This window comes from Larus michahellis, chromosome 8, assembly GCF_964199755.1.
Source record: "Larus michahellis chromosome 8, bLarMic1.1, whole genome shotgun sequence".
Classification (NCBI taxonomy): Eukaryota; Metazoa; Chordata; class Aves; order Charadriiformes; family Laridae; genus Larus; species Larus michahellis.
Genome location: NC_133903.1, coordinates 5,889,495 through 5,905,475, shown reverse-complemented (window position 1 = coordinate 5,905,475; position 15,981 = coordinate 5,889,495). Strand labels below are relative to the sequence as shown.

Below are 15,981 nucleotides of genomic sequence, written 5' to 3'. Positions count from 1 at the left end.
TTACGGCATTTAAAGACGCATCCGTTTCACACATCTGATAGGCAATGGATGTGTTTTTAACTGTAAAGCTTCGAGCTTTGCCTGTACCAACAGCATTACATTATAGATTTGATCAGCTAAAGCTCCGGTTTATATATACACGCATCTACAAAGACACACACTCACGTAACTTACCGGTTCTGCTATCTGGAAGAAGTTCTACTGTGAGCACGTTGTGCCAATACCAAGGCAACTTACACCAGTGTGTTTCTCCCCTTCTCTTACCCTCACTACCTCAAGATCCCTACCCACCTTCCACATCTCAATTTCTCAACTTAGAATTTGTGAGACAAAAGAGAGAAAGTTTTGATGGCATATTTCAGGCCATAAACTGAGAAAAAAAACAAGGGTGAAAAAAAAAAACAACCAACAAGCACAGACTTTCTTCTTCCTTTAACGTTTATTTTTCTTCTGAGTAAGAAAATAAAATGCTTTCTTAAAATAAAACTAAAAATCAGCATTTCCAGGGACAGGAAAAGACACTATACTATTATATTCACTATCCAAATTGACCAAAAAAAATAAAATATTTAAAAATCTGGCTCTGTCCCAAGGCATCCGGAATCCAGACACAATTTTGTGCCAGTACATACATAACAAAAATATTTCTGCATTCAGGATGTTCCAGCATGTTTCTTGCATTTACACCTGGAAAGCTAACAGTACTAAAAAATGACGTGTCGTGTTCAGCATCGACTGTAAGCCAATGACCAGTCCCAGATCAACAGATCCCTCACATGTTCAAAGTGAAATACGTACTTACATACTTTGCTTCATCTCGACCATAAACTGCAGAACCGAAAAGCCCTCATAAAGCATATTAAAACCAGTATAATGAAGACAGCCTGCAAAAGTATCCTGCTGTTCTTCACCTCTTCAACATTTCAGCAGCCTGCAACATCAGCAGAGAGTTCCCACCACGCAGAACACTCCCCAGCATCATACATCTTCAGTTCTAGAACACGTTCTGTCTTTTAAAGCCAATGTAAATACTCTCTTGGAGGCATCATATGTTCTTATTATTGTAAAATTATATATATGCAGACACTATTAGTTGGCAGAAAGACACCAAAATGTCAATTATACTATTCAGCGTGCTTAAACCAGCAGCCTAGGAAAAAGGAGATTATTCACTAGGTAGTCAAATGTAAAAAGAAGCCAGACATTTCAGTCTGTCTCAGTGTTTCACAAAGGGGTCAGCGATTTGTAAATTTTAAATGTAACACTTAAGCAGTTTTGCAGACTAAAACACCCTCACATCCTTTGATGATATACCTCAGTGCTTCTCTGCAATAAAACAGTTTAAAAGTGATTTTGCTGTCACACAAGCTTTTATACTTCAGCTTCTCTAAAATTTAAGAATTCTGAAAGCCAAGTAAAACCAATAAACCAATTATAAACATTTCTGTATTTTACTTCCTTATTAAATCTGCTCAAGTGAACCAGTAAACTATATAAACACAAATATCTTTCAGAGGAGCCACCCAGGTACCAATCTTTTAAAATCTTCAGAAGACAGTTGCTTTGCTGAAAAAGTATAAAAAAGCATGGGCTACACAATTACAGTCCAGTGCAATGACAGTCTTCCTGTTCTTCTGAGTAGCATGTAGAAATTTCTGCTTTAAAAATATACATAAGTTGTAGAAATTCTCAAAAACTACAATTACAATATTAAATATTGATTTCTGATCTGCATTTGCATACTTCTAAGAAAAGTACTTGCTGCCACCTATGCTATTTATCGAAAAACATTCCAACAGAGGCATTACCTTCACTCTCTGAGAAATACTCTCCTAAATTGGTAGACAAAGTTTAACTTAATGAACTCTGCTCAACAACAGCAGCAAAAAAATAGTAACACTTCTCATCAGCAATAAGCATTCCAAGCCCTTAAATAAATAAACAAACAAATAAAATCACTGCAAGAAGCAATCATAAAACCATGCAATAAGCCAGTATGGGCTCAGAAGGCAAATATTTCATTAGATAACAGAACAGATGCGAGTCTTACGCTTCCAAATGGTCATATAGAAAGAGGTTTTTATCAAATGATGAAATACCTGGGCAGGGGCGTTTCAAAGGTTCACCGGACCTTCCCTATATCTGAATATTGCTGATAATGCATGATTCAGATCTCCCTCCAAACAGACATTACTAGTCACATTCCAGCAACGTCACAAAATGGTAGGATGTTTCACTGATTAATTAACTAACTGAATAATTAAAAACATTAAAGTTCTGTTTTTCAAATAATAATTGAAGTGCTTTCCTTTACATATACCACATGACAAACTACACTCTGCTTGACCATCCATCAGAGAACAGGCAGGCGTGTTGAAATATTTCAATGTAGAACTGAAGGATAAGGATTAATTAATGATCTTAGATTTTGGCTGATTTCATAGGTTTGGATCAAACATCTATGCCTTATTGCTGTTGTCACAAGCCTCATCCCTGTCCAAACAGAGCTGAAAGTTAGTAGAAAAGCAGCTGCAGCGGCAATTGGGTCAACAGATTTGGCCAAAGAAATCCTCACTACTAAAAGAAAAAAATAAATAAAAATCAGGAGAATGACAAAACTAAAATGCTGCTTGGGGCTTGTTCACCCAGTTAGCGACACACGACTAGCCGCTTGAGAACAGATTTCCTACCTACAAGGAAACATGTTTGAGGGAGTCTTCATGCCTGCACCTCAGGGGAGGAAGTTACCTTTAAAAATACTTTGTTTTGCTGTTCCCTAAGGAATATTAGAACTGTAAATATCAGTTATTTTAGTGGGTTTTGTCCATGAGGTCCTACAAACAAAGGTTTTATTTGTGAACTGTACAACCCTTACACCAGTGAGCAATTACTCATGCGATTAGTCCCAATGAAGTCAGAAGAACTGTTTGGGAAAGAAATTGCTTGCCAACCTAAGGGTTGCACAATCAGGGGAAAAAAAAACAAAAACAAAAACACAGAGGGGGATAAATTGCATCTGACAAAAACTACAATCAAGAAATAGCTGGTGACAGATTGTTATTTAAGTACAAGGAAGTGATTTAAACAGTCAGGAGCAGTTGTAATAAGATTATACGATTCTCTATTAAGATTCTTAAAATGTCTTTGTTCTAGCAAAGCTATGAAAAGACCATTGCCCTTGTAAAGGTTCAGAAACTACTAAATTGATCTTAAATCTAGAAATTAATAAGATTTCAAAGCACACAAAGAAAAAAATGTAAAAGAACATCCCTAACATCATTAGCACCATTGTCGCCCATGCTGACATTTTTAACTAGCAGGACTACAACGTATATTGTATCATTTCTCGGTGGCAAAACTCAACCAAAAAGAACAGACCCAACAGACAGACATACAAAGCTTGCTCTGCTTGGGTTTCTGCTTTTAAATAATGAAAACTAGCCGTTTGATTTTAGAAGACATTACATTATGTAAGTGACATCCTCAGAACTGCAGGAAAGTCTCTATAAGGTTATCCTGCAGGGAGATTAAATCAATGTCTGGCTGTTGAATTTCTCTAGAGGAACAGATGTGGCGTTTCAGCCATGACCCCCAGACTCCACCATCTATCTTTAAGTAGTCAATTCTAGAATGACAGGCCCAAAAATGGGCCATGAGTATAACTACTGCAACACTGAAAAACAAACAAGGCAGGCGAGTCTTCTGATTTCAATCTTGAAGAACGGACATAAAACATCTCTAGGTAAGGTGCCTGGCATGTCTTTAAACTAATAACCAGCTCTGAGCTTTAAAAAAAAAAAATTATTAGCTGATCTGTAAAAGTATAGTTCATCTAGTTCTGCACTATAAGCATAAAGGAGCAAATGATTCACAGATTAATATTTTACTGTAAGTGATAAGATCAGAAATTTCCATCAAAAAAGAACATCCACCAAAAGATTGGATCTAAAGGTGATCAAATCCATGCCATATGAAACCTGTATGTGACCAGTCTGGAGAGAGGAACCAGAACTGCTATTCAAATAAGCATGAGAACAGACATCTACATGTGCAAAGTAAAAGGTAATGATGAGGGCAAGAAAGAAGGAGGAGACAGAAGTCTAAAACACAAAAGACAGGTTTGTACCACGTCTACAGAAGCAGACTGCATGTAAGTGTTCTCCTGCCTCGGTCACCCTTTAAAACTATTCTACTTCTCATGCCTTGTACATTTAGTATTCGTTATATGGTTACATGACAGAAGACTCAGCAACTGTAGACAACATTAATAAAACAGCACTCAGAGGAAAGACAGCAGCAGTCAACAGTGTAGAAGAAAACTGCAGAGGTCTCATGCAAAAATTTCAATTACTTTAGGCAGCTCGGAGAGATCCACTCCTAACCGTGGAAAGAGACTTATTACTTGAAAATAAACTGTATGCATCAGGACAATGAAACATGCTGAGTTTGAGACTCTTGAGAACCTTACCCAGCCACCTCCACCATAAAACTTAGATAAGGGGAGCCTCCAACGCAGAGACTTATGCAGTTCTGGGCTGGGACTGGTTTCACCCAGTCCTACTGCTAAAGCCGTCTGCACTCACGCTGCCAGAGGGGACCTGTTGGTGCCTGAGCTCTCCTCTGCTCCGTACTCATGTTTCCCCACCTGGAAAGAGCTGGCTTCGGCGAGTCGGGGTGCAAGCCAAGGCACAGGCAGCACGAACAGACTGAGTCTGACCTTGAACGCAAGCTCAAGGCACTAGTCAGAGGCATTTATGTTAACAGCCCTGGGTGACATGAAAACAGATATACACGCTATTAACAATTAACACGGCACAGGGCATTGTTTCTGAGATTGATTTTTAAGTTCAATTTTTGTAACAATACCAAAAAAAGAGGTAAAAAATATCTATACAGAAGAAAAGCCTTTCACTAAGCATAGTGATTCAAAGTAGTATTTCCATATAAAAATGCACATTAGTGAATTACAAAACAAATTCTGGTAAATACCTCCACTTGCTGGTGACATTACAAGTAGAAAACAAAAAATACTTTAATACTAATTTTCTAACTAGTATAATCATTCCTACAAACTCCACTATTAGATATTTACACACATTTAACAACTTCTGGTAACTCTGAACATATATTCAACAGTTTGAAGGAACTCAGTCTCAGTAATTTAAGCTACTCACTCATTAAGAACAGCCTACAACCACCCATTACCCACAAAACACATCTTAGAACTGTTCGATCCAAGTATTTTGCCTTTTATCAATAGTTTGGAGCACTGTCATAAAATCAACAAAATCCCAAATTTGAGGAAAACCAGAGACAAAACTGTTATTTGCAAAATGATAAATAAGCAATACCAGCTTTTCCGTAGCTTTCTACCTCCTGCACCACTCACCGAGAGGCTCAGTTGTGGCAGCCACCTAGTTCTAAATTCTGAAGCTTACGGTCTCTGAATTCACTTATTCTGACACACAGGCATTCTAAATTCCCCTCACCCGCCCAGAACAGGAAGGCAACCACGTAACAGCCACCTAAACTGATTAATTCTGGGACTTTTTATGGTCTACTATTCAGCACATACCAGTATGTAACCAAACTGAAGTATACTAATGCTAGCGGACCTACAATCAGACTAGCAGGTTTTATTCTAGAGGACAGCATACATGTTGTTCTCCTCCATGGTGTCTCATGCCTTCTTAATGAGCAGCCAGGCTACTGAAATACACAAAAAAAGCCCGCTGTTCTTTGAAGCACTTAAGACAGCAGGATACTAGTACCTTTCGATACTTTCCCTGCACAGATCAGAGCAAGGCAAAGTGGAAAAAGAACATTACAGACATTCACACAAACCAGGCACCTTTCATTTTCTATTAGCCAGATCCCAAGAGACAATTTAGCGCTTTGCAAATACAGCACTGGAAGACTGGGAAGTTGCTTCCTGAGTACCAGTCATTAAATAAAGATTTTAGAATAACTTATAGTCTTCTAGACCAGGTAAAACCAATAGTCATTTCCCCATCCTACATATGAGACCTAAGAAAAGCAAGATCATGAATATCATAACTACTCTGGAATGCATTTCTACTAAAACAGATTATCATTTAATGATTTCTCTCTCAAAAAAAAAAAAAAAACACAAAAAAAACCCAGAAAACGCAAAACACCAATTTCTGCATCAAGGAAGACTATCAGCATTTTTATGAAGTAACAAACTAGGCCTTTGGCATTTCACAGCAGTGATCCAAGATTTGAGGCTTCTTAAAAGCTCCAAGTTTTAAAGCAATCAAATGGCTGACAGCTGGAACAAAATTAGCATGATTAACCAGTTATGTAAATAATGATGCGGTCAGTACAAGCTGAATTCATTTATGCTCATTGCATTATACAGCACTGCTTGCACTGGACATCAGATGTTTGTCAACTATTCATTAAAAATGACTGTAAGAATAAAAGACGTGAAAAACAACATGAACATTACCATCCAGGCTACGCAACAGCCAGGTCTCAGATATCTCTTCTCCTATTAGGACAGGACCACCAGGCAACTCGCAGATAGGACTTTTCTTGCCCAAGTATTATCCAACGATACTTAGCTCCTACCTAGGCAACAGGTCAATTATTTTTTTATAAAGCGAGTGGTCCGTCCTGTTAGTATCTCACTATATTTCATTTCTTAAAGGCAGATATTAGCTTTCATTTGTCAGCAAATATAAAAGTCAAGCTACCATGTAGGAGAACCGTTGTCACAGCAGGATGACATCACATAGTTACTTTATGGCATCAAGGAAGTTACAGTCAGCACCCATAAATCAAACTTCCTGAAGTTTAACTTGCAGTAAATTCGGCCTTATCAGAATTCTTGAGGAATGCATACTCATGGTTCATTTGTACTTGATAATTTTTGATAACATAGTTAAATATTTAATATATGGAAGATTATCTTTGAAACTCTAGCTAGCTAGTTTACCATTACCTCAAGTTCATAAAAGAAAATTTATCAAAAGTTTTGATTCTTCACAATAAAACACTATATATGAGTTTGTTGGAAAATAACGTATCCAAGAATCAGCCAAGGCAAACATATTTAGAAGTACTTCCTAAATAGGCTGTATTTTGCTAAAGATATCATTACTATATAATCATATTTTTTTTAATCAAAAATCATTCTAACATCCCTTATTTTACATCCTAACAATCTACTTTTCTATGACCTTGTCTCGCACAAAACACAGCAACACACTGGAATTATGCAAGAGTTCCATATTACCATAAACCATGTCTTTCAGTGGAGAGAATAATAAAACTTAATCTTGTGGCCTGATTTGCATTTTGAACTCCTACAGTCAGCCTCTACAGTCTGTAACACCCGCAACACACCTTAACCTGAACAAGTATTTTAGGCCTCCTGTTGAAAATGTATGTATATGTAGATCATTCAGGATATTTTCTTAGTAGATTAAGAAAAAGAAATGTCTCCAATCGATGTAAATGTTAAATATAACTTAGCTGTTCAGATCATTGATGATGCCATACTTAAGAAGGGGGAGGGGGGAAGCATTACATACCCCTTGGACAAATAAAACTGAGACGAAATGTTATTGATAAGCCTTATGGCTTTAAAATAGGAAACCTCCATTGTGGGTAACCTGTGATAATTCTTGTTTCAATATACTTCACAACAATAATGCTTAATATAATGCAGCACCCTGACTACCCAAGACCAATCTGTAGCATGTACTGCAGGTAAAGACTGAAAAAAAATGTATATATTAAAAAAAAAAATCCTTTACAAAATAATTAAAAGCACTACTACCTATCTTCCAAACTGACAACGTTACTGGAAGAATAAAACAAATCCCACACCACCACGATGAAGGTTAATAACGCAGAGACGAGGTGACGGACACCGCGGAGCCCCCCGCCGGGCCAGGCCGCCGCCACCCCCCTCCACCAGCCCCATCGACTTCCAGGGAGGCGGCCGGCCCCATCGCCCAGCACAGGAAGAAGCCAGGCCCGAACTTTCGACCGGAGGCGAAAACCCTTCCGGCGGCTGCCGGCCCCGAGCGGGACGGACCCCGCACCCCGAGAGGCGAAGGGCCGGGGCGATGGGGTGTCCCCTCCCCGCCCCGGCCCGGCGGGTCCCGGCAGCTCCGCTCCCTGCTCCCGCCGCCGGGCTGCCATGATGGGCAGTAACTGTTGCTGCCCACCCCACGGAGACAACAAAGGCCACCCCGGCCCCCCAGCCGGGGCTGCCCCGGCCCCGCGGCCCTCAGCCACCGCCCCAGCCCCGCAGCCAGCCGCCGGGCCCGCTCCCTCCCCAGGGGGAGCCCCGGGGGGGGCCCCTTCCCGCGCCCACCCCGCACCCCGCTGCTGAGGGGAAAGGCGGAGGGAGGGGGGGGAGGCTCTTCCGCCGCCGTCCATCCGTCCGTCCCCCTTCCCGCACCCAAGCGCCCCACGGCTCCCGGACTGACCTGGCGCTGCGTGCGGGAGGAGCGGAGAAGGGGCCGCGGGAGGCGCGGAGGGGGTGTCCCGGTGCCCGGCCGCCGCCGCCGCCGCCTCTCGCTGGGTTTGACACCCACACGCACCATCCAACATGGCGGCGGCCGGGGGGAGGTGGCGGAGGAGGCGGAACCGGCGGCCGCGCGCGCCCCCGAGGCGCGGCCCCGGCCCGGGCGCGGCGAAGGGTGAGGGAGGGGAGCAGGAGCGGTGGCCTCCGCCCGGGTAACGCGGTCCGTCCCCGTCCGCGCCGCGGGGGCAGCTCCCTCCCCTCACGCCTCACAGCCAGGCCGGGGCTCCTCGCAACCGAGGCCCGGTCTCCTCACAGCCGGGCCCGCGGCCCTCCCGGCCGAGGAGGGTTAGGGGCAGGCACCAGTGGGGATTGAGGCAGGACCAGCCGCTGGGCAGTGCCCCAGCTCCTGCTCGGGCCCGTTGCCACATCTGGTGGAAGGAAAACACTCGGGAATCCGAAGGGAGCCCCCTCCTCGCTCTTGTCTCCAAGGGGAAACCATTGTGCAGGGGGGGAAGCCCCGCTTTGCAGGGATGCCCCCCAAAAAGCAGGGTGCTGGGTGGGCTGCCAGGCCCCGAAGCAGCTGCCATCACCTCATGCTGTGCGGTTACTGCACCATTCCCCCTCCTGACAAAGACACCAATACAAAATAATGACGTTTACGGATTGGGGGACACTTTTGGGTGGCAGGAGGGAGCTTTCTGGTGGCCACGCTGGGTGATCTTCTAGAAGGGCAGCTCGGTGAAGCCACACGGGCGTGAACTCGGCAGGTGGAGCCGGGCAGTCTGGGTGGGTGGGAGCGCACGTCCTTCCCCTCTGGGGATAATGACTAAACCGGTGTCCGGGATCACAGGTTGGAGGAGGTTCGTGGTCTCATGGCAGTTCTCCCTGGATATATTTGTTCCAATCGTAAAACCATGAGACAATTCAAGGAAATGGGACATCGCTGGTCGGGAGACTGTCGCGGTTGGTGCGGGTCAGGAGAGAAGCTGGCTCGCAGGACTCTGCTCGCGTTACAGCTGGCTCTGGGTAGTGCTACTGGTCATTTAAAACCCAAATTCCTGAGGAATCTTGCCTTACTAAAGCATAACAAAACAAAGGAAACTCAGAGCAAAATCCAGTTTATAAGATAGCGCTTTTCAAGCGAAAGGAAGGTCAGGTTGAGCGCTGCAAACTTACGGCCCAGCCTTTTCTCCTGTGGAGCCAGTAGCAAAATTCCCGCTGACCTCAATAGGAGACGGATTGAGGTTGAAACACAGAAGAACGGGGACTGCAGTGAAACACCCGAGTAAGCTGCATTAAAAGCAACTTGTTTAGAAATGCTGCAAGTTCAAATGCTTTGAATACCATCTGGTAGCTGGGAAGCCAAGTCTTCTGCAGTTAGCTGCGATGCTGGCTTAGCTGTTAACCTTGAGCTAGGAAGAATTAAATTCTGGGGGGAAAAAAAATAAAGGATCAGCACGCATCTGACTATCAGCAGGAGCTGAAAGAATACTTCCCTCTTTTCTTCTTTAGAAGAAAATGGCAATGATGGAAACCTAATGTTTCTGTGTGCGTTCATTAATCCTAATGATTAGGTGCTGACAGCTCTAAAGAACGAGAAGAAAGCTCTTGTGTAAAATAAAATGGGAAGAACAAGATTGTTCCTGCTGCCTTCTTTCCTGCCCACCCGCTTCCCAGGTCTGGGCAGACAACTCTCCGAAGCAGGAGGCGGCTTCCTCTCCGTTCCCAGCTCCATCCCAGGTGTCTCCGTCTACAGCATAAGTGTAGGAATCAACAAACCCAGCAAAGAGCTCCTGCAGCTGGCACGCCTGTATCAACAAAACTGTATTTCCTATCAACCAGATCAAGCTACTTGGTGCAAGCAAAACAAGCCAGCCAAGTAAAATTACACTTTTTTTTTATTACTCCTGCGTTAATGCCTTAAATGACAGTGTTCCTGGAGCGCTGGCCAGGTACCCAACTGATAACAGCTGCACCAGCAGAGATTTGCCCAGGCTGCAAAGGACATCCCCAGTGAGAGGGGACTTGTGGCAGTGGATCTATGGCCCTTGTTTCATATTAGCAACAGGATGTCGCTGCTGTTTATATTGCGATTTTAAATCCAGGATCTAACATAGAAAACTTTCCACCCCAGTGCTGCCCCATCCCTCTTTCCAGGCGGCTGTACCACACCGTGGATGTTGGCCCGAGCTGCTCTGTCAAATTGTTCCCAGCCCACAACATTTCAGCTGCGTTGGCAGAGACAGAGTTCAAGGCCACTATTTGCAGTAGGAGTTCGGCACCGGAAACTGATAGCCGCGGCACCTCCCCGGTAGCCACGCCGGCAGCAGAGCAGTCCACGCAGAGAAGGCAGATGGTGGCAGTAGATCCAGCGAGTGGGAGTAGAGGGGCTGTTGCATGGCAAGGAGCAGAAGGATGACGAGCAGCGCTGCAGCGCCATGTCTGGTATGCAAGAGACTCTCCCAGCAAAGACGAGGCAGATGCAGCCTCCCCCGGCTCTGCCCGGCCACGGCTGCCCTCCCAACTAACCTAGCGAAGAGCGGCTGCCAGGAAGCCACAGGAGGGCCTGTTCCACAGCCATAATGTGAATATCGCCCACACAGCGACTACCGCCACGTGGGGCTGAGCACACCACTAATTAGCTAATGAGTTTGTTCCAAATGCCTGGCCACGGCGTGAGCGACAACAGGAACAGCACTTGAAAAGCACCGAACAATGACAAGTACATTTGTCTCTTCTCGCTGACCCCAGCCCTGCATTAACAAATAGGTCACAAACAACGGTGCTTTACAGTGATCTAATCCTCCAGCCATATGTCGGCTGACCGAAAAAATACAGGGAAAAAAAAAAAAAAAAAAGCTGCACAGAGAACGTCAAAAGGCCCAGCAAAATTTCTAAGGAAAACTTGATAAATATATCCCTGCAGTTTGAAATTTGATTTCCTCACTCTATTGTTTCTCATTTCCTGAGAGCTGGCTTGGTGGATCACATTTTCTGCTTCTGTCTCCAGTGCTCGTAACCAAACGAGCCTGAATCTCATTACCCTGATGCATGGCTCTAGCTGTATGCAATCCGATCTCTAAATCACAGTCATTTTCACTCCATTACCGGTTTTCCTTCCCACTCCTAACCTATAGGTCTTCAAAGGAATCAATTCAAAAATAGAGACAAGCATCATCTAATGAAGGCGTGTTTAATATTCAGCACTTATGTCCATATTAAGTAGCCAAGTAAGAACCTGCCTCGTGTCTCAGGAGGTTGGGCACCCTCCACTCACACAAACTCCAGTAGGAGCTGGCGTTTCTCAGCCTCCCTGGGAAGCCACATGCTTCCACACAGGGTAAATAGTGACTTAAGTCCTTCAACGCCCAATTTTGGAAATCTGCTAATTAAATGAGAATCTGGGCAAATGTGATCATTATTGCCCTCAGAGCCAAAGCAGCGAGACATTTCTCAACAAGCACAGGCCCGCTTCTGAATTTCCTGAGCCATCTGCATGTTGCTGACAGTGATACAGAATATATTCAGATTCTTACAAAGTGATGTTCACCCCAGGTTATTCCCTCCCGGATTCATGAACATTTCATTGAAATATGCAAGGTCTGAGTTACACTCTTATCTGCTTTGATTAGACACATGGATCTACAGGGTCTGCAGCCCTACCACACATAAAGGATTTGTCTACAAGCTGAGGAGAGACAAAATAAAAGTTTAGTTCCCGTCATATTTAACTTGAAGTTATTTCTTCAAATGCCCTTAAATAAGTGTAGTTACAAGGAGTAAAAAAAAAAAAAAAAATCAGAAAGATGATGAATGGGGGAGAGTATAGCCCAGTAAGCCTGTGCCTGAGTTCAGCTGGAATCGACCCAAGTTTAATCAGAATGGAGCATGCTTACGGTCAGCATGAGGGTTTTAGTTTCATTTGTGATGCAGGCAAACTTGAAGAACTGTTTCCAGTGCAAATGTTCCTTTTGACATGTTCAAAATTAATACACCTCTAATATACAGGCTTTGAAAACAGACCTTTCCTGAACACGTTAGCAGATTCATGAAAAGAGGAGAGAGAATGCAACCCCAGCACATTCTGTCTTTCTCAAAATGAATATGCACTGACAGTGCAAGAGGCAGTGACGTTTGAAATGTGCTTAGTTCTAGTAATTACCAAGTGTTGTGTTTCTTTAGAAGTTAGAGCCATTCTCATCTGCGGGCACCTTCCCTCATTCCTTTCTCCTTACTGCTCCATAGGTGCAGTTTCTCCCCATGCCACATCGAGAAGCCACGGCTACTGCATTGCTTACATTAAATCCCACTGAAGCCTTAGGGTGAAATTCCACAACAGTTTTAATTGACCCAAGTCAGAGGGTTGTGGTTCCTGCCCTTCCTCCACCACCCCCAGCCACCCGTTCCCATTCCCTCCCTACCACCAACACCAGCATACACCATCTGTGGTGAAGACTAATCACTTTTTTTTGGGGGGAGGGTTACTTCTCAACCAGTTTAGCTCCCCAAACCAGCTCCCTGGAAGGTCAGATGAGCACCCACATCAGCAGAAAGGAGGGGACAGGACCACTGCAGGGCCCCACTGACCGATGAGGGGGTATTTTTCTTGTTTAATAAAATCCAATCAGCACATTTGACCTATAGAGCCTGGCTTTGCTGCCTGTTCCCAGGCTGGGAGCACTCATCCGTTGGGACCGTCTGCATAGTTTTGAGTGGCAGACTCAGGCCCAGAGTATCTGTAGTGAAGATGGGCTCATTCAGTGTTACCATCTGGTTCCCCAAAGCAAGTTGCCAAGTCAGAATCTGTAAGCCCATGCTGGAGGACAAGGGTTCCCTTGCGGTTGGTACAGTTTGTACTATCCCTCTCGACTTCCTCCTTGCCATGATGAGAGGACTTCCTGCCAGGAAGGAGCTGATGGACAACATCACCCATCACAGTTCCTCTTCATCATTCCTGCAGCCACCCAAAGAATGTCACCCAAAGAGTCAGGCCCTCCCTTTCGCCCTGGGCCCAGACCAATCAAGGCTTCATAACAACAGCCAAACCACAGGTGACTTGTGTTGTTGCACAAGGATCTCACGTGGACAGGAATTATCCTCACTCCTCCCAGCTGTTTCTCACCTTGAGGGAAACCGCCCTGTGGGGCTCACGATGAGGAAAGTATCAGGAGAGCAAGAGGAGCTGTGCTCCTGGCTCTGTAGCATCATCTGGAAGCTGGGTCTCCTCTCCTCCTGGTGGGCTGGGACAGTGGTTGAGGCTGGCCCTATCTGGCTGGAGAGGGAGGCAAAAGACTTTGTAGACTAATAGGAGAGGGAGGGGAAAAGTGAAGTGTACCTAAAACCAAGCAGCCAACCAGTGGTCACTGCTGTCAGAGGACATGGAACACTGCAGTACAGAGAGTTTCACATTTAAGAACAAAAATTCAAGGCCCATGAGAAAAGCACCACTTTGCCCACAGGAGGTAAGTGCAGTGATTAATCTACCACTTAGCTACCTGGGGTGAATCAGGGGTACCAAGACTGAAATCAGCATTATCACACCAGTGTGGTGCTCATAAACATGGAGACTTGGGGCATCATATGGTCAGCAGGAGCTTCCTTCATGTGTGCTCTGCTCCCGAGGCACCCAACAATAAGTCATGCCTGGCAGCACAGGCTGTCTGGAGAGCTGCGTCTGTTTATAACCCTGGAAACAAAGCTGTATAGCTACAATGTATGGCTACGACCATTTTTATCTCAATAAATCCATAGTATCGCTCTTGGTCACAGGAGCAAGATGGGAGCCCCGAAGCAGACCAAGTACTGGAAGCCACAGGCATTTTGAGCTCTGTCTCTTTTAAACCAAGGGACTGGTTTAAACCAAGGGACCTCACTGCTGCCGTGTCCCCAGGTTACAGCTGGATACCCATCACTGATTATCACAGCTGAAAAGCTGGTAGTTTTTCCCTTTCACAGATGAAAACTGAGGGCTATTTGGTCTGTGTTTGCACAGCACCCAGCCAGTCGCTTAATTACTTGGCCCAGTTTTTAGGTTTCTGCTTCCCACTTCTGCAAGTGACTTCCTCCATTCCCAGGCTCACAAATCCAGTTGCAACTTTCACATCTGCCTTCACAGTCATGACTCCAAGCTAGTTGCTGCTGCCCCATCACAAAGAGCATTTCGTCCTCAACAGGGCTTCCCAGGTGTTTTCATAATGCAAAAAACCCAAAATAATAGTGCAGAGCTGTAAATACATGGTCCCTGTGTAATCAACAGGCAGATTAAAAAATTCACCAGCTGGGCTGGAAGAAATTCATGACAAGCCATCAGGACCCCACAGAGCAAACAAACAGCAGGCAAGAATTTCTCAGGAACATGTTCAATTTTGACCAAGCTGCACCACGGATCAGTCCTGCTGGACAACTGCTGTGTGAGCTCCTCAAAGCCATAAGGCTTCCTTGGTTGAAGAAAAATGTCCATCTTAAACAACAGCAGGTTTTAGTAGCCATTTGGGCATCTTGGCTAGTCAAACAGGTTATAATTGGCTGTAATTAATACTCCTACAAGCTTCCACATTCTTATGGACTGAATGAGATGAAGAAATACAGGATCGCTCCCTGACCTTGCGAACGTTAGAGGAAGTCAAAGGAATCTGTTCCCTTCTGATCTTTAGAAATCAAACATCTCTGGGATCAGAGAAGGTAAAAGGCAAACATCAGTGCTGCTGGGAACTGGCTGCGCACAGCCCGGTTTCTTCTGGGGCACAAACCACAACGGCCTCAGCCTCAATCAAAAATAACTGCAAAGCAAGTTGCTAGAGACAGTAGGTTTCCTCCATCCCTCAAGAAGCCTCTTTTCATGCTTGCATGTCGCTCGGTCTATTGGGGGAGGTGGGGGGGTGCAAACCATGGTGCAGCCACAATAGGTTTTAGCAATACTGAAAGTGGCCTTTGGGGATATGCGTAAACCGAATAACCCAATCAGTAAGGGTGAAAGCTAAATAAGCCTAAACTGCCTGATGTATTGAAAAAAACCCCCATCTGTCACCAGTGGGCCGGAAGAACAGTTCGTGACACCTACACAGCTAGGCTTAAAAGTGTTTCACACCCAGCAGGATCTTAACCATTGGGAAAGGACCGGCTGTGCCATACAGAGGATTTCCCCTGCTGAAGCCACCAATCTGACCCTCAAAAGAAAATTGACACATGCTTCCATGCAAACACCCTGTGCGTCTTGCTCTATTATTCTGCTTGCAATCCTCCATCACAGGCATGTTGTGAGAAGCAGGCCTGCATCAGCTTTTCCAGCTTGCGCTTGGTTATCAAGAGAAAGAAACATGAGACCCCAGTGTTTTCCCTCCAGCCATGGCAAAACCTCCCGTTTTGCTCTGAGGTCAGAGCCTGGGGGCAGCCAGGAAACCGGAGAAGCTGTCATTCATGGGTGCTTCTTTCGAGACACATCTTGCAGACACAGCTCTGGTTCAGGAGGTGTCCAAGCC

The 15,981-nt window shown here is 44.8% G+C and overlaps 1 protein-coding gene across 6 annotated transcripts in view; it reads right to left on the bottom strand.

Annotated features, from left to right (window-relative positions):
• The window catches only part of EPN2 (epsin 2), a 45,352-nt gene extending 36,608 nt beyond the window's left edge, over nt 1-8,744 (bottom strand). For 4 of the 6 annotated variants that reach the window (XM_074599231.1, XM_074599234.1, XM_074599236.1 and 1 more), the window contains exon 1: nt 8,466-8,604. The gene's annotated coding sequence lies outside the window, so the exon portion shown is untranslated. Of the gene's footprint in view, nt 1-8,465 lie in introns of all 6 variants that reach the window. The other 2 variants (XM_074599233.1, XM_074599235.1) reach the window with 2 other exon arrangements.
• Nucleotides 8,745-15,981: the final 7,237 nt, after the last annotated feature.